Source organism: Cyanistes caeruleus, chromosome 4, assembly GCF_971803275.1.
Source record: "Cyanistes caeruleus chromosome 4, bCyaCae1.hap1.1, whole genome shotgun sequence".
NCBI lineage: Eukaryota > Metazoa > Chordata > Aves > Passeriformes > Paridae > Cyanistes > Cyanistes caeruleus.
The window spans coordinates 54,042,486-54,066,744 of record NC_141704.1 but is presented as its reverse complement, the minus strand read 5'-3'; the positions used below and the strand labels follow the sequence as shown (position 1 = coordinate 54,066,744).

At 37.8% G+C, this 24,259-nt stretch overlaps 1 protein-coding gene and 1 long non-coding RNA gene across 5 annotated transcripts in view; one reads left to right on the top strand and one right to left on the bottom strand.

Annotated features, from left to right (window-relative positions):
- Window positions 1-8,472, bottom strand: part of LOC147653646 (uncharacterized) — a 68,166-nt gene extending 59,694 nt beyond the window's left edge. The window contains exon 1 of the long non-coding RNA XR_015285623.1: window positions 8,337-8,472. This is a non-coding gene — a long non-coding RNA (uncharacterized LOC147653646). The remainder of the gene's footprint in view (window positions 1-8,336) is intronic.
- Window positions 8,473-8,579: 107 nt separating this feature from the next.
- The window catches only part of CNTN1 (contactin 1), a 207,545-nt gene continuing 191,865 nt past the window's right edge, over window positions 8,580-24,259 (top strand). For 2 of the 4 annotated variants that reach the window (XM_086884683.1, XM_086884682.1), the window contains exon 1: window positions 8,580-8,748. The gene's annotated coding sequence lies outside the window, so the exon portion shown is untranslated. The remainder of the gene's footprint in view (window positions 8,749-24,259) is intronic. The other 2 variants (XM_086884681.1, XM_086884684.1) reach the window with 2 other exon arrangements.

The following is a 24,259-nucleotide window of genomic DNA, read 5'->3' as shown; positions in this document are numbered from 1 at the left end:
GTGCTCACATAATTAATGTGCTCCAGCAATGGGGGAGATGAAGAGTTTGCCATTTACTTTGGAGCTCATCAGCTCCCTCCACACACACCCCAGCAGAGAATCCTGCTGGGTGTGTTCAGCCCAAAGACAGGAAACACTCCCTGCTGTATGCATGAATGGAAAGCATCAAGATCCAGTCAAACAGGGAGATAAAATCCTGAAGTAGCTACATAGATGTTTTGTTGCTTTTATTTGTGAATTCTAAAAGGCCAAAGATTGTGAATCTGTATGTTTCTAGCTGAACCGGCCTCTATTATAACCCTTTAGAAGGAAACTGGTGACCAAATCTGAGACTAAGTCGACTGAGGTACACCTGGAAGTTTAGAAAGCAAGTGGGTCTCACTGAAGCTTTTAACAGGAGGGACCACAACCTGAGCACACCATAATCCATGTAATAGATGATAGAGTTGTTATTTACATGCTACACTGGCAATATTTAGATACTGTATTAGCAATAAGTCTAATCACAGTCATCCACATAATCACTGTGTCCTACTTCTCGTGTCTGGCCAAGAGCCTTCTTGCCACTATTCTGCCACTGTAAGCCATGTAGCATTCTCTACTGCTCCTCCTAACAATGTAAGTATTAACACCATGCCAAGGCAGGCCCTTGTCTCATCTCTCAGACACCTTCCCATTTTGACTCTGAGTCACTGTTAATTGCCCTGAGTATTCTTTTCCAACTGCTCTTGTAGGCAGGCAACAACATTTTTATCTAAATAATCCTCCCCAATTTTCTCAGTATCTATTATGAGGAACCTTAAAAAACTTCTAGTATTTAACATCAGCTGCCTTTTATGTTTCCTCAATACAGGTTAGGCAGCTGTATGAGGAGGTTAGACCAGTCTGTTACAATTTGGTCTTGACATATCTGCAGAGAAGCAGACAGGCAGGTTAACAAAAGGACCTAAGTGCCACCTAACTGTCATTTCAGATATCTAAAACTTGTATCTTACAAACTCATAGCTTGTAATCACTTAAATTCTCTGGATTTTGTGTTTCTTGTTGGAAGTGTGTATTTTTCCAAATACAGTCTGCACCCCAGTAACACTTAGCTCCTAAATCCTGGCAGGATTAAGAGTCTCCAGCTGAAGCTTTGTGGAAAATAAATGAGGATTTAATGGGAGAGAAATAAAGAAGACTAAATTATGTCATTTATCCTGGACAGAGACCTTCAAGTTCCGATTGCTGTTCAGAACAGTTTCTATGTGTTCTATTAGAATGTCACTGAATAAAAAAAGCCCAAAACAGATGGATAACAGGCTGAATTTAAATTTTTCTTTCCAAACTAGACTTTGAACAGAGGAATTGTGTGCACTGCAGTGTAACAACACAGTTTGTTGTGATTAGTCTCAAAAATGTTAGGAACTAGAGAAGCATTAATTGTCAACTGTAATTGTTGGGGTTTTTTGTCCCCTGAAGTATTGTATCTGCTAAGCACAAATCACACCAAACCACCAAGGAACAAACCCTAACTTCACTGGAGCATTTTATTACCTCTCCCTTTATTTCTTTTTTTTTTTTTCCTTTTAGAAGAAAAATACCTTGCTTGAAAAAACATGAGTGAAAATATATAATCTTTTGAAGTGGAAGTTTCTGGTCAAGTTTAAAGATTAGCCTTTTATTAGAAGATCTCAAGTACTGAGCAACCAATTTACATCAGTCCCATGAGAATTCTTTAAGGTTCATCATTTTTAATTGAGAAGATTAAAGACTTTTTTGGAGCTCAAAAAGAAAAGATTTTTGGATGAAAATTAGGACATAGTCCTTTTCATTACTTTCTTCCAGTCAAAAATTGTTCTAAATCCATTTGTACACAGGAACATGCATACATACCTGTATCTATCTCAATATCACCTCTGTCATCAATCTATATCTTCACCTATATGCACATGCAGTCAAGACAAGGTGAACAAACAGATTTCAGATATGAATGGAGGTTTCAGGGTTGTAGCCTTTTCATCAGCACTAGCAGATATGTGACAGATTTCTACGTCCCTCATATTGTAGCTGTAGGGCTAAAGCATGGTTTTCAGTATCTACATTGTCACATAAAAGCTTGCCATGGCATTCACACAATGCCCAATCTAATCAGGACACAAGGAAAGAAAAGCTGTAGTACAACTTTTGAATCTGATAAAGCTGAGGTTAGGCTACCTAAGACAGGATATTAATTAAAAAAAGATACAGAGAAAATGTGATATTTAAGTAGGGTTGTTCTGCTAATGAACTAAGAATTAAAACTAAGTGAAAATGATGGTAGTCTTTGGTGAAGTATTTTGATGCTGCTCCAGTACATCATTTTGATAGACCTTACCTCCTGTACTGGTAATCATCAGGCAAATGTCCTGGCAAGCAGTAAACTTGTCTGTGTCTTTACTGCTGAGCTGATATTGTGGTTGATTTATTTTAGACATTTGAATAGTAAAATATTCTCAGAGTAGCTTTGCAAGCACTGCAGCATTCCAGCCATGACACAGACATGCCCATATTCCCCAGCTGAGGACAATGGCAGTAACAAAAAAGCTACCCAGTACTGACCTTGATGGCATCTAACAGCAGAGGTAACAGTGGACATGCAATTTTTAGCACTAATCTTTCTCCCATTTCCTCCTACAATCATGCAGGACTGTATCAGCTTCTGTATCTTTTCCTGTCAGGCAGATTTCAGATAAGATTTAGGAAGAGGAGGTTTGCTAATAAGAAATGACTAGCAGGCTAGTGCAAATAGAAATGTTGTAGAAGTCCAAGGCATCTGACACACCTCAAGAGAGAGCATCTGATACTAATGCTAAATGTATAATACACAAGTACCTTCTGTGACTGAGAGTCTTCCATTAGAAATGCTCCTTCTAGAAGAGTTTCTTAAAATATCATCAAAGAATTGTTTAGTACTGTTCAGAAAACTGGAGCATGCTGTAGCCTCTACAGATATGCAGAACCCTACTGCACAGAAATTCCTCTTCTTTGAAGTAAATTAATTCTTTCTTTTTGTATGTCTGATGAATATTTTATTTTAAAAAGCAAATAAAAAGTAACATAGAAATATGCATTATATGTTTCCCTCACAAAATGATGCTGAAAAACTACAAAAAATCCAGAGTCCAAAGTAAAGATTAGTTTTGCATTGTTACTGAGGTTTGAACGAAGTGACTTTCTTTGAAATCTATGTATTTTCTTGTGAATGCCTTATGCTGCAGCATGATTTCAATAGCAGAACGTGTTTAAAAGAAGTTATCAAGATAGGAGAACTAAACTACATGTCTTTCACAGTCTATGTACTACTGTGCAAGCCACTTCAGTAATTTTTTATTTTCAAAGACAGTAGATGTGATCCTTATTCTCCATTCAACCAGCTTGAAGTGCCAGTCTCAGCCCTGATTTTAGGTAATCTTATCTACCTACTCCCTTGCCTATAAAGAATATGGAAAATGTTTAGCATTTCTGAAAAAACAGGGTATCTAGTTGCTATATTTGCAATTTATTTAGTAATTTCCAGATGTCATTTTGTATCTTAGATGCATATACTGAAATGAAGATACTAAAATCTTGTTATACCTGTTTCTTTGGAAGAAAGGTTTTGAAGATGGGAACCTTGGAGAACATCACAAAATGCTCTCATGGACACAATTAAAAAAGAAGAGGAATTTTTTTATTAGCACCACTTAGCTGTAAATTATGCATGAACCAGTTGATTGTTTTGGACATAAAGAAATACTACACAGATGCTGTATCACATACATTCACTTTTTATAGTGAATGAGACAGGAATGCTTTGAAGATAACCCACTGAGCCCTTGCAAAACTCTAATGCATAAGATTAGGGTGAGAAAAAAAGATTAGGCTGAAAAAATTATGATAACACAGTACCTCTTAAAGACTTGCAACAGCACTAAGTACTAGTACTCTTTTTTCCATAGCGTTCATGCCAATTTTCACATAAACTTAAAGAAAACTGAAATATCTTCCCTATATATGAAACTGTGAGAAAACTGCAGAAATTTGTGTTCATGAGATGATGGTCTTTCACCTGGGCTAAATGAGTAACTGTGGCCATCAACAGTAATCAATAGAACCAACGTGACATGTGAGAAATGGCTGATACAGGGCCACACAATCTACTGTCTAAAAAAGTTTGTTTTGGTTTCCTCCTTTGTTTTGCTGTGAGAAGGCTGTGTCTATGCATCTGCCTACATGCATCCATGGAATATGGACTGGACTGGTGAGAGATGGTACTTTTGACTCTGGAGAGAATCTGAGCAATTTCTGCTTCTCTGAAGCTGTATTTGAGTCGCCTGTGTTGTGGGATCCTGGTAATAGCTCATAGAGAAAAGAATTTCAAGCAAAAGTTCAGTATTTTCATTTGTGGGTAGATTCACAGGAAAGTTGAGATCTGCCTGCTGAGAGGAAAATCTAATTTTATATTCACCCAACCCATGACATGATGTGACTGCTTCTTAAAAAAACTCCAGTGCAACTTATAGCAACCTGATGACCAAAGTTGGACTGGTATCCAGAGCATATGGTACCAGTCAGTGATCAACAGATTGTAAACATATTATCATGTCATCCTCTTAATTTCTCTCCTGCTCCAGTTCTTTGTCAGATATTAATATTTTTGTTTGTACAAAAAAACCTGTCTGAGCTTTAAGCTACTTTTTTTGCCAGACCTCAAGTTCTTAATCCCTTCTGAGGAGGGATATAGGGACAGTATTCCCATTACAAGAATGGCTGAAAAAGTTGTTTCTCATTAAAAGCATCTAATTTTATCCTTTAGCACCCTCAAAAATGTCTGAACCATTTTCCAGAAACATTTGATTCATGAAAGAGATCAAGCATAGAAAATAACAGCTTCAATGATTAAACTTCAAGCTATTGAGAATAGACTCATATGATAGAGAATGTAATTTCAACCTTAAGTCTTGCCGTATGTTCTATTTTAAGTTCTATAATTAAAATTACCTTTCTGCTGTGTTCCATTCACTCTGAAAAGCTTGGAATTCAACAAGAATAGTGTTCAGCTCAGTTAAGTCTGACTCTAAAACTTCCTTTCATCTGAAAATATTTAATGTCATGGGAAATATTTTGGAACATTTGGGAGCAATGAAAAGGAACTTGCATGTGTCAATTTCATGGATGATAGGCTTGGGTATAGCCAGAGTTCAAATTATCTCTGCAAATATACATGTGGAATTCAAATAACCATGGATTTTAAAATGGATTGTTAGCATTGTTAGCCTTCTTTCAGCAGCACAAGCTGCAGCAAGATTCTTCAAAGGAATACTCTTAATCTATTATAATGCTTTACCCTCAACCAGGTAAAACTCCATAGACAGAGTTGAAGGGCAAATTAATTGGTTTGTGTAAAATTTGCAGTTAGAACTTGATATTAATTCTTTGCTTTTAGTAGTATCCCAAGGCAGCATGGGAGTATGGAGTAACATATGGTCATATCTGTATGTTTACAAGAAAAGCCATTTTTCAAATAAACAGCCATAAGCAAAACAATAGGGGCTTCTAATCTCATTAATCCTCTAAAAGATTGCTGAGACTGGGTAGGAGTATATAAAGCTCATGTTGGCCTCTGTCTCCATTTTATTACAATAACAGAAAGCTGTTGTCCCTGCTTCATATTCCCTTCCCCCACTTCCTCCCATGGTGGATGCTATGAGTATTGTAAAAATATGAAGTGAGGTCAGTGGTTGCTGTCCCTCCATTAAGTGCTGCAGGCTGAAGCTATGTCTGTTTCATCCTTATGTTTGGATCCCAAATGACTTTTGACTCTAGGGACCACACCCCTCACAGGAATCAAGTACCCAGAGATGTAGGTATGTGTATGAACTAAAATACACATTGATTGTAGGGAGAGTGTTACAGAATAATGAGCAGCTGATGATTACAAATGCACAGGGTGATGAAAGCACTCTGTTTCTGTTTTTTGCATGTGTTCTGATCCTGTTTTGCTTTACTGACTCCCTGACTCTAGTGAAGGACATTTGAATCAAGAAAAGAGAGAGACAGATAGGTTTTGTGCAGTGCAGAGACACCCACTGGTATATTTAAGTAAAAAATTACCCTGCTTCAAAATGTGTAAGACAGCCATCTTAACTTCTGGCAATGAAATCATAAAGTGAAATTACTGAATGTTAGGGAGGAACAGCCGTCAGACAGTACTGTAAGTGTTAAATGCACAGTGGCAGTATATAGCAGCTTGTGCTGCACATAAGAGGGGACACGCCACAGCACTTCTGCACCAACTCATCCTAGAGCTGACTCTGTGCTTTAGAGCTTCTAGCAGCAGATGCAGCCTGAGGCAACTGAATGCCATTCAGAGCAGTTGTAAGACTGCTCTAAATCCTGGCAAGGGCTGAAACATGGTCCTCACCATAAGAAAGCAGTTAAGGTGTCTATAAACTGACGCTCATGTAAGGTCTGTGCCAGAGATTCAAAGCTCACTAATATTTCAAAAACCTTCTGTTTCATGACTATATACTGGGACATTATGCATAATCTAACCTGTTTACCTTAATATGCTGTTTAGTCTTTATTTCCCATTTTTTTCTGCACTTTTGTTACCACCCAGTTTTCTCACTGGCATGCAATCTCTGTCCCTGCTGCTTTGAGAGCACACCAATGGTGACAGCTCTTCTCTTCTCATTGTTTTCATATACATACAATGGTCAGTATTGGATTACGACACAGGAATTAAAGACCCAAATTTTTTAAATCTGCAACTGGAATGATTAAATGAAAATCTATTGGGTTGGGGTTTTTTATGAACTGTGTTTTTTATTCTTGAACAAGCTTCAGATCCATATGGTTGTGAGAGTATGAGATCACTGAACTTGACATAACCGTATTTGGTGTAATCAGCAAAGAGTAAAGCCATAAAGTCAGTGCTATCTTGTGTTTTAGACTTCATATCCTTTCAGACATGTGAGAACTACCCAAGATGACAGCTATAAGTGAAGTAGTCCTCCCCTCCTTACCTCAGGTGGCTGGGAAGAAAAGGAACTGCAGAAACCTGATTTTTCATAAGGGGAAATGTATGTTGCTTTGGTGTTACTCCCACCATAAGGATTGATCATGAAGAAACAAGGGACCTCAGGCAGAGGGCCTTGGACTAGCTGGAGTTTTTCACTCTCCAGTTGTTACTGTCATGCAGGTGGTGCAACCTAGTCAAGTGCTATTTCTGCTGTGCCTGCAAGTAACTGTGTCTTATCTGTCACTCTCTGTAAATATAAAGTGCCATGGTTGCAGCCCCTGCTACCATCAAAAATTGCATTTCATATACAGGATGAACTCATGTCTCAAAACTTTGCAGGTCTCATGTTCTGTTCCTCATGGGTCCTTCCTGAAGCAATTGTCACAAATTTGGTAACTCATGACTCTTCAATGGATCATGTCTCCACTTCATGACCTGTTCATGACTATATACTGTGCCAATATACTGGACCTGCTTTCTGCAAGGCAATATGCAGCAAGTCCCATATTTGTCTTTTTTTTTTCCCTCTGGGAGTTTTGATTTCTGCAATTTATAATGTGGAAAATACCTTAAGGCTTGGGCTCAAAGGACAAGTAGATGCTTTTTAAAAAAATAGCTCGTCTTTGTGGTAACGAAAAAGAATTAATATGGTCCTACATAGAAGACACAAAGTTCAGAAAATAAATTGAGGCTGAAGACAAACTGTCATTTCAAAATCACTATCCTAGTTTGTGAAGAGGGTATGGACTGAAAGTTTGACCCTGGCTTTGCCGAGCACATCCCTCGGGGATCCCGAGCATCACGACTCTTGCTCAGCTGCACCCTTGAGGTCTATCCCGTCTCCTGCCTATTTTTCATGCGGCTCGTGGATGCCGGCGCAGTTGAGAGCCACGCTCGGGGGTGGGGGCAGCAGCTTAACCTGGGCTTCACCCACCTTTTGGGCATGTGCAGCGCACACGGCTGTGTCCGTGTGGCTGTGCCTATATCAGTCGGTGCCCGTGTCTGTGTGTCCGTGACTCTGTGTATGTGTGTGTGTGTGTGTGTGTGTGTGTGTGTGTGTGTGTGTGTGTGTGTGTGTGTCTGTGAGAGCAGCAGCCGCTGCCGCACAAGCTCCCTGGACAGCGCGGGGTGCTGTTCTGCCTGCACTCCTGTCACGGCCAGCGGGACGGGCGCGGACGGAGGGACGGGAGCCCCCTTCGCCCCCGGCCCTGCTCACCGTCGCCCCTCCCGCTCTGCAGAGGCCCCTCTCATCCCGCCCACCGCAGCCAGAGCTGCCGGCCGGTGCGCACCTCCGCCCCACGGCATTCCTCACCCCGCTTTCACCACACTGCTTCCAGCACGGCTCTCCTCCCGCGCCTCGGGAACAGGGGACGCGAGCACCCGCTCCCGCTCGCTCCCCCGCTCCTCCTTCATCGCCCCCGCTCTGCCTCAGCGCCCCGCTCGCGCGCGCTCCCGCTCGCTCGCGCGCGCACGAGTGACATCACCCCCGTCCAATCAGCCGCCGCCGCTCCCCGCGCCCCGCTCGGCCCCGCTCGGCCCCGGCGGCCCCGCGCGCGGCCGGGGCGGGGGCGCGCGGGCGGCTGTCAGCCCAGCCGAGCCGGGCGAGGACGCGCCGAGCCGAGCCAGCCGCGCCGTCCGGGCAGGGCCGTCCGAGACGTGCCCGGCGCGCAGCGGAGGTGGGGACGGCGCGGGTGACAGCCCGGCCGTGCGGCGGCACAGCGCAGGTAGGGCAGGGCTCGCTCGGCAGCGGGGTCCCGCGCTGGAGCGGCAGTGACAGAGCGGCGCGCGGCCACCGCCACCGCGCGGTCCTGGGGAGGGGGCACCGCCCCGGGTGGGTCCCCTCAGCGGCGGGCAGTCACAACTTTGCCGGTACGGCCCGGGAGCCCGGGGATCTGGGGCAGGTGCGGGGCGGCGGGGCAGCCCCGAGCCCCGGCACGGCCCGGGGTGGAACCCGTTCCTTGGCGGCGGCCGGGGGCGGCGGCCCTCAGCCGGCACGGGAAGCGGGGCGGGCAGGGGGAAGCCGCCCCCTCCCGGGGAGCCTGCCCGCTGGGCACGGGATTACTCGGCGCCCCGGGCTGCCGAAAGTGAGCCGCTTGCCCCGGGTAATCCCCGGGCGAGTGCTGTCCCCGCCGATCACGGGCTCGGCGGGGGATGCTGGCTGGCGAGGGACGGGGATGCTGCCGCAGGGGAAGCCTCCTGCGCGCTTTCCTCTCCGATTCCTACGGCGCACGTATGGATTTTGGCAGCGTGTGTAAAAACGCGTCCGTACCGTGGTTTTCCAGCATCATTTCAGCACCATGGTCTGTGTGCCGGAGCAGCCGCAGCCTTACGCCCTACGCTGATTTATCTGTGGTTTGGGTGTGTTTAGTGGTGACGGGCTGAAAAGGGTGTCGCTTTTTGTTTTTGTTTTTTTGGTGCAGCCTTCTTGCAGTAAAAAATAATAGCGTTTCACTTTGTTTTCTCCTTGTAAAATGCTAATAATGCCTCTTTTCAGTGCCGCGTTTCCGCAAATGTCAGTAATTGGGGGCGGCTGTAGTAAGCCGCTGGTGAGGGCAGAAATGCCATTGCTGAGCTCCGCTAAAGGCACCTGGAAGGGCTGAGCCTGCCCGAGGGTGCCGCGCCTGAGCTGCACCTCGGTGAGCGGCTCTTTAGGAATTGCAGCTGCTCTACGAAGCGCTGTTTAATTCTGCTTATGAAATCTACGGGAGATTATCTATGCAGTTAATCAACTATGCTCCATTTGGTAATGAAAGTAAACTGTGACCTCCGAGCTGCGAATGTTTTTGAGTGTTATATTCTAGCACAGTCATAGTTATGTAACAATTATAATACAGTTATATTAAAGCACATAAAAAGGGTTTGTTAACGTTTTAAAAATAAGCCATTATGTAGTTATTAGGCTGTACAACTTAGAGAAAAATATGCCTTTAATATGCAGCCACCTGTGCAGAGGTGGCTGTATCAAAGAAGGTATTAATATTTAGTTTCACTCTTTTGTATAGAATTACTTGTAAACCAGTAAAAATCATGAACACAGGCCTTGCAATTACATAAGACAGGGGAAACCTTTCTGAAATAACTTGAAGTTATATAAATTCTGTTTTTTTCATCTACCATTAGTAACTTCTAAATGCCCTTGTAGTGCAAATACTGTAATACTGCAAATCTCTGTGAAAGAATAATCTTTGGCCCATGTTGTATAAATGATGATACACAAAATTCCTTTAATAAGAACTCAATGTTTCTGAAAACTGTTGATAGTATGAATCTTTTTTTTTTTTTTTTGTCATTTACATTTAAATATGTGCTATTTGTTATATGTAATCAGTTGCTTTGTTTTTGTCATTATTAATAGTTGTCATCATAAAAATATATCTATTTTCCATCTCTAAATTTTGCAAAAAATAAAAAGAACCTAATCAAAACACTTCTGTCTTGGTCCATATTTGTGTTATCCACAATGCTGTTCTAAACCAGCAAGAGATTTACAATTTCACTTTTGAGAGGTGCTAAAAAGTAATGCAACCTCAACACAACTTCATGGTAATGCAAGAACCTACTTGATTTTATAGAATCTTAAATTGAATCTCTTTAACACCTTTTATAGGGAAATCCCACATTATTAAAGTTATGGAACAAAGAGGTTTTAATTGCCTTTTTGAGCACTTCTGATACAGTCTTAATTACATGACCACATACTATATTTTTTTCCCACAGGAATCCTGTCTTTCACTGCATGAGATAGATTGATCTCACTTAAGAGAATTCAGTATTTTTCATTGATTGTTGTGCAAGCCCATGATTTATTTATTCAGTGTTACTCAGCTCTGCTTTGAAGACAGAACTGATAACATCTGTATGAGCTTTGCTAAAGTGCTTATCTTTATGTGATCAGAATGCCCCACAAAGTATTAGTAGTTTCTCAAACACTATCTGAGGTGAGACAACAGTTCTAAATGGTGAAGGAAGGCACAAAGAGGGTTAGGTGAAAAGTATTCATTCATTTTTGGTGTCCAGTTTGAAATTTCTACAATTCTTGTAAATATGTTTGCTCAAGTTAAACGTGCTACTGCTTTTTGTAACAGTCTTGACTGCTCCACATCTGTGAGTATATCTGCAGAGTGGATGGGGAAAAAGAGGAATTTACAGTTAATAATAAACTACGGAAGTTTTAGGTTAAATGGTTTGCTGCATGACGGTAAGGGGAATGAAGAAACTACAATAGAGAGAATGTTTGCCATTTTAGTCTTTGTGGCATATTACAGAGCCCTTGCCCCTTATTCTTTCTTCAAGCTCAGTTCTTCGGTAGATAAAACAAAAGTCCTACCTGCCTTAAGTTCTGTATCAGCTTCAGTGGCAAGGTAACTTTGAATAAGAAGCACATGTTTATTCAAGTACTGTAAAAAAACAAACACACTCAAGGGAAGTTGATTATGGTTGCACAGACAACAGTTTGTCATTATATACCTTTTGGCTGCCTTATTTAGTAAACTTAATAATGTTCTTGTGTTGTTTGTGAAGTAAAATGTGCATACATATCCCATAAATATACTTAAAACCTAGTAAAATAAATTTTAGGAATTTAAAAAAAACAACTAAACATGCCAACAAAAAACAAACCAAGAAAAATGCCAAAAAAAATCAGTTTTCCAAGTAAATTTCCTACTGTTTTACTGTATTGGACCTACAGTGGTTACAAAGAGAATCAGAAAAGTTTAATCCTTCGCAAAAAGCTCCTGAACTTTTACCGTCATGAGTGATATTGTAAGAGTGCAGTCCCTCTTATGTACAGCAGTGGCGTAACTTGTAGTGCATTTGCTTGAGTAGTGGAAAAGTGGTGGAAGACTGAAGTTCTTTGTACTGTAGACTTTAGAACGTGTTGTGGTGCATGGGGGCTCTTTTGCTAGACTTCTGCAAGCACAGTCCTTTTCACTTCATCATTTGTATGTATCCTAATGACAGCACCTTTATTGTCCTGTGCCGGGTCTCAGTGTTTTTTGTATTCCTGGTCTTGACCATTCCAAATTTTGGTTTTGTATCTCATCCAGTCCTGTCTCCTTGCTTTTTTCCTGTCAGCTTTCCTTCCATTTACTTGCTTTTATTCCTTGGAGCCTGCTTATCCTGATTTGCTATGTCAGCCCAGTCTAGTCTCCTTTCCTCAGTCTCCAGTCACTTTTTCTGTGCTTTTAGCAGACATTGGTCTTAATTTTTATTCCTCTTCAGAGACTGTAAGGTGGCTTTTGTTCTTCCCCATTCAACACAGTACTTTCTTTTTAGAAGTTGGTTAGTCTTTGTTATATTTTCAGAGATAAATGAAAGAGCATAGCATTAACTTGAATCTTGTCTATGCCAATGGCTTCAAGCCATAGTCACAAACATTTTTTGAAGAAAAATGATTGTGGTTTTCCTCCATTGTTACTTTTAAAAATTGAAATCTTAAGTTTTTTGATATGGCATGTAAGTGTATGTTTTATATGCGTTGGCAGAGGGCAAGGATGGACAGGACACTTCGTGACTTTACAAACTTGTAAGTAATAGTAAACTACAGAAATACTAAGCAATCTCAATTGTCCTAATTATGGAGAGAAATCAGCAATTCTGACTGTAGCATATCCTGTAATTTTGCTTAACTCAGCTAAGTTTTGCAGGGTTCTGTAGTGGCAAATAAAATAACAGATGATTTGGGTTTTGTTTGTATTCATGCTAATTTCTTTCATTTTATCTCAAGGATTTGTTGCAACCTCTTGAGATAAATACTTACAAAAAGATGATGTAAGCATCTCACTGAATTGAGATCTGGATAACACTGGTGGAATTACCACTGCACCATAGTGGTTTTGTTTACATAAGGTAGTCTTTTCGATGTGGTAAAATAGTATTTGCAATAACTTAGTAGCTCTTGTGTCTGAAATAAGGGATGTGGCTGAGCTATGGTTAGCACTACAGACAGAATAATTAATGTAACACAGTATGTTAAAATGAAGAAATACAAATAAACATATTTGACAAGTTCTTTGCTTTTATTTATGTAATTTTTTTATAATTGACACACAGCGGACAGATTATATGTTGTTCCCATGCAAATGAGTTAGCTTGGAGCACAGAGATCAGGATACAGTCATGAAATGAGTGATCTTTTTACAGCTTTATTAGAAACATCCTATTTTACCATAGACAATTCAATTTTCTCCAGTTCAGCAAGAGTTGAACAGAAGAATTACTATCAGTTATTCCTTGTCAAGCCAGTACTCAGAGTTGTTAGATGTGGACTTGAATTTACTGCTGCATTAGATTCTGCATGAAATTGGTTTTCTTCTCCATAAAATATGAATAATGCACTTCAGCTTACCAGCTGCTAAATTTAATTTGTTTGTAAAAATCAAAGAGCGATGTTTATGTGTTCAGTCGAGCATTGGAACAGGTTGCTCGAAGAAGTTGTGCAGTTTCTCTCCTTGAAAGCTTTCAGGACTGAAAAAATAAAGCCTCTGTAACCTGACCAAATGTCTTAGCTTTCAGCAGGAGGTCAGGCTGCAAACCTCCTGATGTTCCTTACACTATGAATTATTCTATGGCATTCCTTTTTCTGACTTCTCTTACATCTTGAAATATCCTGTGAGGTTATTCTGTAATTCTCGAGGGGCAGGGGGAGAAAGTCAATATACAGTCTGAATAGTACTTTCTGAAAGGATGGATAGCTGTACCAACAGACAAAATATTAAATGTGTGAATGAAATAATGTTACAGATGGAATTCCCTTTATAGTTTTTATTGGTAATTGTATTTACATGCATTATTAGATTTGCTGTGGATTAGTTAGGCTTGATGTTTTTTAAAGGTCTGTTTTCAGGGTGGGATTCAGAAGATTCCCGATTAACATTTGTGTTGTAACAAGTTGTAGTTCTTCATCTTTAAGTTCATAGGAAAAAAGGATCCAGGTCTATTGATACAGCTGTTCTTTATGAAAATTATATTTTTCATACAAAATCTCAGAATCTGAATGTAAATATTTAAGACAAACACTGATGCTGCTAAGTGGAACAGGCTGTTCATGCTGTCTCAATGTTGCTTCTGGTTATGGTGCTAATCTTTCTGGGAATGATTGGGATTTACTGAATGGGGAGATGACTAGGTCCCTTATTTTAAGCACAGGGACAACAGAAGAGTGACTGGTTCTAATACATCAGCTTCAGTGAGATGGGAAATTTTGTATTTTCCACCATCAAGAGAGAAATCCATGTACTTTTTAGTTTTAAAAAATATACTTTTTAAAACCAGTGATTTTTGGTTTTTTTAGTGCCTACTTTTAATTCAATGAATATGTGATGTAGTGATGAACATGTAACTTTTTGAAAGCTGTCTTGATTTTATAAATACCATAAACTAACCTTTCACATATAATTTTGTTTTTCACTATGTCTTTTCTTGAGGCTTTTCATGTTTAAGATTGATCAGAGCTTAGGAGAAATAAACCATTTTTTTTTTTTTCTGTATAAAAAGACAAACTGACATATACCTCAAATATTTATTGATGAAGATTTCCTTCTAGTTACATGTATGTCCAACTAGAATGCCTTCTTTGAAACTTTGAATAAAGCTGAATTTGTTTTGATAAAGGCAATCAGTTGTCCTGCCAGCTACTCACTGATAAGGCCTTAAATAAAGTTAAAAATAGATTAAATGGATCTATGTTGTAGAGCAAGGCTGTATTTTCCTTTTCCAAATATTATAAGCAAACTTGTAAAAGTGCCTAGAAGCATAATGTACCTGTTGATAAAGCTTGCTTTTTCTAGACATGTGAACTCCCTGCTGTTACTAGTAGTACTACTTTAGAGAAAGCATTGCATTTTTTTTCACTATGATCATTTTTGAGCAAAGCAAAAAGAAAATAATTAAGATAAATGAGAAAGAGCTGCTAGAAATAACACTTTTTTTGTTTTCTGAATGTCTTCTGAAGAATAAGGTCATCTCTCTTTTGTACTATTGCCAGAAGCCCAGCTCCCCTTTCATCAGCAGTCTACAGTTTACTTCTTTTATAAAAATGAACTTTGGAATATTGAACAGCGTCCACTTCAGATTTTCATTATAAAGGAGCTCCCAGGGAGACCAGATGCTGTTGAAATAGATCTTGGGAAGCCAGTCATTCTGAAATGCTCTTTTTTTTCCCCATCTTGTTGTCACTTCCTGAACTCTCTTTGCTCTGTATTTTTATTATACCTTTTCCTTCTGATTTTTCCTGACACTGAAATTTTTCAAAATTTTTTAACATGTTTTGAAGAAATATCCAGTTCTGCCCCTCAGACTAGGTATAGCCGTGCCCTGAAAAATGCATAAGCAGGCCACCACAATGGCAGAATTAGTCTACAACTTGACTGTAATAGGTTGTTTTTGAAATAAAGGTGAAAGTTCAGCACTTACTGCACTTTAAAAATTATGTATGGTTTTGGTTTTGATTGCTTTAATTTCTTTCTTGACATAAGTACTCTGCAAGTATTGTAAAACAAGCAAATAAAACCCAAACAAAATCATTGAAGGGTAATTATTGGAACGGTGCCAATGCTGACTTCTATTCTAAACATCTGGGATGATACTTTGTTATTTAAACATTTTCTGTTTCAGTTTTGCATAAATCCTTCTTAGATGGATTCTTTGGATACTTTGGTTGTGGGTTCTTTATTTAGTTGGGGTTTCTTTTTAGTCAGTGTAGGAGTGAAGGTTTATTGTCAGAGTTTAAGGCAACGCTGAATAAAATCTTAATTCCTTTGCCACTTAATAATAGTTAATTGCCTCTTTCATTTCTTGGTGTTGTTCTGCCCTGTTCAAAATTATAATTTTTCAAATGTTATTAATGCACTAACAGAAAAATGCATATATGTGGCAATTCCTATCACAACCAATTTACCTGATAATTCTTGTCTATATTCTTTTTATAAAGAGATTAGATGTGTAAGCATATAGGAGTTTAGTTGAAGAATTAATTTCCTTTTAAGTAGCTGGTATTTATAAAATAAGAGTCTGGAAAGCACTGGCAAAACTTAATTAAAAATATTTTTTAAAAAATCTTAATTAATAAAAATACTTAGCTCTTATTTGACACATTGACCTCATCCAGTCACTATTACATCACTATTACATTAACTTATATTCATATACTCAAACTTTATCTGTATACTCCCCCCCATGCACTCATACTTGTTTGAAGATACTGAACTGAAGAAGAAATTTACCTCTATTAAATACTACCAAAAACAAAAGTGAAGCAAAGTAGATAATCTCAAGTAGGATGATTTTGAAGAATTGAATTTAGAAATTACTATATTCATTATTAAAATGTCAGTGTAAAAACTACTTTGAATTAATAGCATTTTATTACTGAAATGAACAAGTACATTTACTTGGTACAAGATGCTTTTTATTCTTTTGGGGTTCTTCTGTCAATATGTGCAAAAATGAGTCATTACTTAAGGAATTTCTTGGACTGCAGGATTTTTCCCTGTTTCTTCTTGTAAATTTCACATTGACTATGAGACAGGAGTAAGAACACTACAAATTGTCCCTCTGGGATAGTAGAGTGGATAATTGTTTTAAAATAGTGCATAGCTTTTTGTTTTTAAAGGGATGGTGATCTATGTTTTATTAGCTAAGAATAGTTGAAATTACTAAAGGGGTTTGAGTGAAAAGGATATAATTGCATTTTTATTACAAGCAATTTTTTGGTTCATTTATTATTTGGCTGGGTGATCCCAAAATGTGATTTTGGGGCATAAAGGAAAGTGGTATATGTGAGAAGAAAGGGTTAATTTTCATTTAACTGTATAAGTGAAACACAGAAAAAAGGCAAATTTTATTAAACCAAGGATTTTGTTGTGAAAATGAGAGTTTACTTATCTGGTGCTCAGAATGGCAGAGATTGCTACAGAAACCTAAAGGCATAAAGAAAGTTTTGTAGTTAAAACAGCCTCAGGTTTGTAATAAAGCACAGCTGTTGGCACTTCCGCTCACATTCTTTTATAGTAATACATTCTGTGGGTTCTCTACAGACCAGCTGACCCAGTCTTAAATGTGGCTGAACCATAAAACCTGTTTTGTCTCATTTCTATGAGATCTTATTTGAAGCATTCAAAAGATAAAAAGGCTTTATTTTTTCTTTTCTTCAGAAGGGTTAACTCCAGTCAAATGTGATGTTTGTATCTGAAGTTACGACATCTTCATACAATCCAGACTTTGCCTATGCATATACTGAAGGGAAGCACAGAGTAGCTGCATAGGATTTATTTATATTTTTTAGACTAGGATAACTCTGAAAGAAATATACTTCAGTGCATTACCATATACTTACGTATTACCTCAGTTTTATTTGCATTCATGTAGCAGGCTTTTGTGACCTACTAAATATTTTTAGCTGATCTTATCCTTGGCAATGTTGCTAACATAGTATTTAAACTGACAGTGATTGGATAATGCCTGCAAATAGTCACCAAGGTTTCCTCTGTGTGTGTTAATGTGGTTTTTTGTTTTTAAAAAGCATCAACAAACCAAACCCCCGAAGTGAACATCAAGCACTCTGGTATGGTACAAGTGCCAAGAGAAGAAAAGAGAGTATGGAAGGAATATATGTGTTTTTTTGGCTACCATCTAAAAAGTGCTAGTATACCATTTAGCCAATGAAACCAGGTCAGAATTTACGGTTCTGTGATTATTTAATACTACCAAAGCACCTACATATTTTATAGAACAGAACTAACCAGCTTTCAGATATTCTTTCCAGACCAGCTTGAAGGAAAACTGGATTAGGACAGTGAAGGATATAGAGCACCTTGCAATGCAATTTCTATTCCATCAGTTTAGTACCTTCTCTAGACATCCGCTTAAGGTTAGTATGCTTCTGGGTAGAACGGTTTTGATGCTTGTTTGTGACTGTCTAAACTGAAGCACTCCAAACATTTAGGATATTCTTGGCCTATTTTTCAAGGACTGTCATGTTTAATGAGGTATTAAAGCTTTCTTTATAAGTACCAAGTGCCTTTCTAAAAGGATAAAACATTTCTTGTGTGGGTACTGGCTAAATACTGCACTATTTAATAGGGTGTGCAAGCAGCCAAAGGGCAGTTATTTGGCATTTGTCTTAGATCCATTGTAATCTAAGATAATAAAATAATTTAAAAGGAAATATGGTTATATGTGTAGCTACTAAGTTAAATTTTTGAAATTTTGGTGTACCAACAGGGAAATTGCAGTTCAGCTTCATAAAACATAGGTAATCATTCCAAAGAGTCCAGGGGCTAATTCTTGCCTGTTCTGGGAGAATCAGTTGTTAAATACACATTCTCAGTATTTTTTTACTTGTCAGTTGATCTTCCTCATCTGAAAGTGAAAGAACACAAAGTTCAGAGTTAAAAATAGGTAAATTTACATGAGAGGACTTTTTGTTAATTGTAAACATTAGTCCTTTAACCTTTAACTTTGCATCCAGATGCAAGTTTGGTATTGGACTGAGCTCTCTCTGGCTGCAGGTGTTTACCTTAGTATAGAATATCAATATTTAAGTATTGTGAGTAACTTCACAAAACACAGACACTTGTGCTTCCACTAAAAAATCCTTCAGGATGTTGCTAAGCACTTACGTAAAAAGTGTATTTATTTTTGTGGGTTTATGTCTCTTAATCTACAGGGTAATTTTACTGATTCTGGCTTCATTATTCCCATTCTATGGGATCTTTACCTGGGAATTTGTTTAGTACATATGAAAAAATTCCAATGTGTGTATTTGGGTAACATTTTAAAACTTAATCTTCCTGAAAAAGAGCAAAATTTTCTGTTGCTGAATATATCAATTTGATGCACTGTTTGTCCTCCTGCTTGTCTCCAAATTCGAGGCTCATTAAAACTTGAAAACCAGGCTTTCATCCTGGATTGTTCTTTCATCTTCCCTGGAAGTTCTCTTGATGGCCTGAGAACTTTGGTAGATGCAATCTCACATCTCAGGATAGGGAGTGATGAGAAGCTGGGTCAGAGGAGGCAGTAGCTAACAAGGGCAAGCACACATTTCTTAATTTACTTAGCTTGTTCTGTTCTTCAGTCTGGAGTTGTTTGCATAAATTTAAATTCACATCAACAATTTAAAACTAGTCTGATTTTGCCCTACTCTGGATTAGGATTGCTCATAAATTTGCTGACACTGTTTTCTCAGTGCAGTGGGATATAAAAGTACAAATATTTGTTGCAGATGTTTAGAAATACTCTCTTACCATTTTACAAACATTTGCAAATAGTGTTTTGGTTAGATTTTTAAAAATTATTTAATTTTGTTAATTCTGACTGCAGAAGTGTATGAAAACATTGCTCTTCTCTCTGTTGGTCTAGTGACAGTTGGCAAGTGCTGGCTCCCAGTGAGAGCTGTAAGTTGCACAGCTTGGAAATTGGCATTGAAATTGAGTAAGGAAATTGCCTTCTTCTCTTAGGCTACAATAAAGGCTTTCTAAGACAAGTTCTTTCTCTTCTCCTTTTCCAGAGAAAATCAACCATTATTAAATTTTCTCGAAGAAAAAGGTCATGCATGTGGGCAGCATGAGGAAGAAGTATGTGCTCTCTGAACAACTTGTGTCACTAAGAGCCAGCAGCTCAGTCTCCCCTCTATCTCTGAAAACCAGTCTAAGAATGTTTGGAAATTGAAGAGGGTGCTGATTGGGAAAAACTTCAGGGGTACCTGTGTGAAATGAAATGAGTGGCAAAAGATATTGCTGTAGAAGGAAGAAAAAAGTTGTCAGTCTGCAGTTACACAAAAAATGTCTTCTTTTTCTCTTCTTAAAAATCAGATTTCTATGCTGTGCATCTGAAAATATGATTTTTACTACTTTATTTTTAGTTTCTTTAATTTTTTTTGGTTAGTTGGGATTTTTTTTCTTTGTGTGTCGTTTTATTGGTTTGTAATGGAGCAACAGTGAAATTAATAGTGAGTTGTTTTTTGGGATATTACTGTTGAGAGAACCTTAAGAGTGTATTTTGCTTTGAACAGTTATTGGAGATTGTGGCAGTGTATATGGATAAAAATTGCAGTGCACTTATTGACAGAGTTAAAGAATTCAGAGAAATCTGTCATACTGCAAGTGGAGTCTCTTCATGCATCAGATAGTAGATCTGACCTGATCATGTCTTGGAGTTTGTAGTACCTTTTCTTCTTAATGTAAGTGTGAAAAACCCATTTATTTGAGTACATTTTCAGAGACAAGTTGTATAAAGAACAAAATTACATGTTGACAAAATACTTTTTTTTGGAGGTGTCATAATGCATGTCAGGGTATGCAGGAGATTAAGTCCTGATCTCATTTAGAGCATCCAAACATGCTTGTAAATTCTCTTTTCTCTGATAAGGGAGTGAGTCAGAGAGATAGATTGCAGTGAAAATGTATTAGAAGAACTTTCATGAATTAAGCTTTTACTATGGATAGAGTAAGGCTATTATTAAAAGCAGATACTTGCATGGTACATTTGCTTGGAACTGGACTTTTATGACAACACAACCCTTTTACAACTGATACTTCATTGAAAAACTGCAATGGGATATCATTGACCTGTGAAACACTTTTCTCAGGTTTCTTTATCTTACTATTATATTTAGAATTGAGCTGTAATCAGTTTGAATTTTGAATTTCCTTTTTTGTATTCTAATTTATTTCTGTGGAGGTTCTATTATTTGTTCCACTGCAACCAAGTTCAATTCCATTTTTCAATTGTTACAAAAATACTAACAAAAAACATCACATCACGTCAAATGCATTTCATAACAATTTTATTTAACCTTTTAATGCAATTCCAAAACAAATATATTTATTATAACCAAGTGAACTATTTCTGCAGCAGCGTCATTTTGAGATTGTTCTTTCCCTTTCTTAATCACCAATATTAATTATTTTTCTCTTTTCCAAACTTTGATATTTTTAATTTCTGCCATTGAAGCTTTTGCTACTGTGAGACTTCCAGTTGATGCTAAAAATGGAAAGAAGCTCAATCTAGTGGTTTACCATTATTTAAGTTACATTGCACCCTCTGAAGTTTTGTACTTCCTAGAAAGATACAGAGGAAGGTTTTATGGATTTTCACCGATATTAGCTGGTTATTAGGTCTGACATTAATCACACTTGTGCAAGTATGCACTGGGAATAATTTAGCTGATATCAAGGGCGTGGCACTGGCATAAAACTATTTTTAATGAGCTTTGTCTGCAGACAACTTTGGAGATGAGAAGTAATTTACATAACATCTTATTTTATCCATGAAAGTATAGATTAATTCAGCTTTTTAGCTGCTATTAATTGGACAGCTTTCAAAGTACTATTTGTTCAAGATGGAAAGATCTGACCTGTAAATGTTAAGAGCACTACAATTACTATTCTGTCTATGCTATTCAATATTGCTCTATCAACTAATTTTACTACATAAAATTATTCTCATATATTGCATTTCTATATGCCTCAACAATATCCAAACCCTCTCCTAAGATGATTCCCCTATAATCCACTGTCTTAGCTGCTGGGAGGTTATTCTAGGTATCAGTGTAGATTCTTTCAAGCACTGTTGACATGATACAGAACATGTAGTGGTCATCATCATTATGATCACCATCAGATGATCTCTGAGTTTTCTCCTGTAGTACTCTATCACTTTCCATAGTTAGATATGCAGACCAACGATGAAATTGTTTATCACTGTGAAAAAGCCATTTCACTAGTTCTGTTTCATATGTTGATTTGGCTGCAAATGGAATTACTATATTTGAAGAAGAATTTTTAAAATTCTGCTTATGATCATTTCATTAGTGATGGGTCGTTAAAGCTGAGAATGCAGATAAGTATAGGTTCTGCTTTCCGCCTCTGATAAAATTTTAATTTCTTGTGAGTGTTGGGAGGAGATAAAAAAATAGTTCAATTTACCATTGTGTAAGAGAAGTATGTTATGTCTCTGCTTTTTGGTGTTCCTGGGTACTTAGTATTTAAGATATCCTTAGATATAGACTGAGAAGTAGTATGATGTTTTAATTTAATTTCTAGATTTTTAATTACCTGAACCATTTGGATCTGATATGTTCCTTTGAGCATATTGTCTGCAGTGTTCAGTTGATGGTTTCACTATATGGGGTTGTCAATTTAATGTGATGAGTAGCTCGGTAATTCTGGAGTCATTCCATACTTTGTAACTCTACAGTGAAGTGGGAATTCCAATGATTCTTAAAAACTAGTTCAGCCTCTTTCAGAATTACTAAACTCTATTTTAAAATGACATATTAATATCTCTGAATCTAGCAATTTTTAAAGAACCTGCAAGTAAACTAGAGAATTAGATTTAATGGAAATTAAATAAAATATGTATTCTCTCAGGGACATAATATTTGTGTCTTACTTTGTTTTCTTAATTTTTGTTCTGAGTAATTATGTTAATGTAACTAAACAATTTGAATTTGTCACCACTGTTAATATGGATATGTTATGAATAAGTGTTTGAATACTTTGTGAAGAGCACACTGATCCCACAACTACTGTCTGAACAGTGCAAATCTCAATGGTTCTTTAATAACAAGTTCCCTTAAACTGTATGTCAGTGTCATTTATCTCCTTTCAGCTGCCTCTGTAGCTTGGTTTAGCTCACGGACATGAAGAGTCTCACTACATAATCCCCTAAAGACAGTGCTTGTATTTGTTATCTTTCTAGGCACAGTGTTTTATCTCCTGTGAACCCATTTGATACGGGTTTCTGGTCCTTGCACTATTGATATACCAAGTAATGCCCTTGTCGATATTTGCATGGAGAATTGTGAGCATGCTGCTTTTGTTGATATCCTATATTTTAGACCATTTTTTCCCCCTTTTTTCCCCAGTACTTAAAGCTATCTAAAGATTTAGGCACAGAAAAAAATACAACGAAGTCTGATTAATTATCATAGATGCAAAGGAGGAGGAAATATACTGAATTTAATTGCCTGATGACATGCAGATCTATTTCAGTTTAAATTAATAAGTAATGCTGCAGGGGTTTGTTTTGTTTTGGGGTGGGTTTTTTGGCATAATGGTAGTTTTAGAATGCTTATTATGTTCAATTTGGAGTAAGTTTTATGTTCTGTTTGGGGATTTTGGTATCTGTTAAGACAAAAATATTCTCTGTCAATGTATTCAGACAGATGGTTGTCCTGTACAGTATATTCAAGGATGTTCTTTTCTCAGGGACTACATTTCAGCTTTGACTGTTTAGAGTTTGGGATTACATTCATTTTCCCTCTTGGATTCAGATGCTGATGTAGCCCCTGGAGACTAGTCTTCTGGTTATCACTAGAGGCAGTAAATGAAATCTGTAAAATGGAAGAAGTAGGTCATGGTTTATATTCTGGTTTTAGGTTTATCACTAAGTGGAGTAATAGAAAAGTCAATGCATACTGAAACCTCAGGGCATCATTTGCTGATACTGATACTGTCATGAGAAGGAGTTTGTCAGGTCACTGATTAAGTATTTGCATGATTTGGTTTCATGAGAAAAGAGATGATGATGATGTTTCAACTTGAATATCTAGTCAAATATAAGTGAGAGTTGCCTTTGACTTTTTTCTTCCACTATGTGGATGTGAAATTGATTTCAGTTTATTTGCATATGAAGAATTTCCTTTTTAATAGAGATCACCTTTTTAATGACTTAGTAAATTCTAGGAAAAATACATGAGAAATCACTTAAGAAAACTGTCACCTTGTACAACTTATTACAGCTTAAGAGACCTCATTTAGAGATCTCTTACAAAACAGAAAAAACATCCCCAGACTGCTGAAATGATCCCCTGGTAGAGATTTGTTGTTTATTTGTTGATACAAATAAACGTGAGCGAGCCATCTGAACAACCAGCAGTCTAGAAGTCCTGAGGCACAAAACATGTCCCATTGAATCAAAATGGATGCATTGTAGAGTTATTAGAATATTTTGCTTAAATTTTACATTCATTTTGAGTATTTGTGTGGAAGATGTGGAAATGTATTCAACTTTTTTTTTTTAATAAATGGGAAGCTAATAGATTTCTTGTTTCTGCTCCCTAGAAATATATTTCTGTCCTGCTCAGAACTGAGAAACTAAATTCTGTTTACAGACTGTGTTTGTGCGTTCCCGTAGAATTTAGCAAGAAGTACCATAAAATGCCTAGAAAAACATTAAAAAACTAGTTGACTAAAAAAATATATTTTATAGTGAGTTCCCATCTTTGTGGTA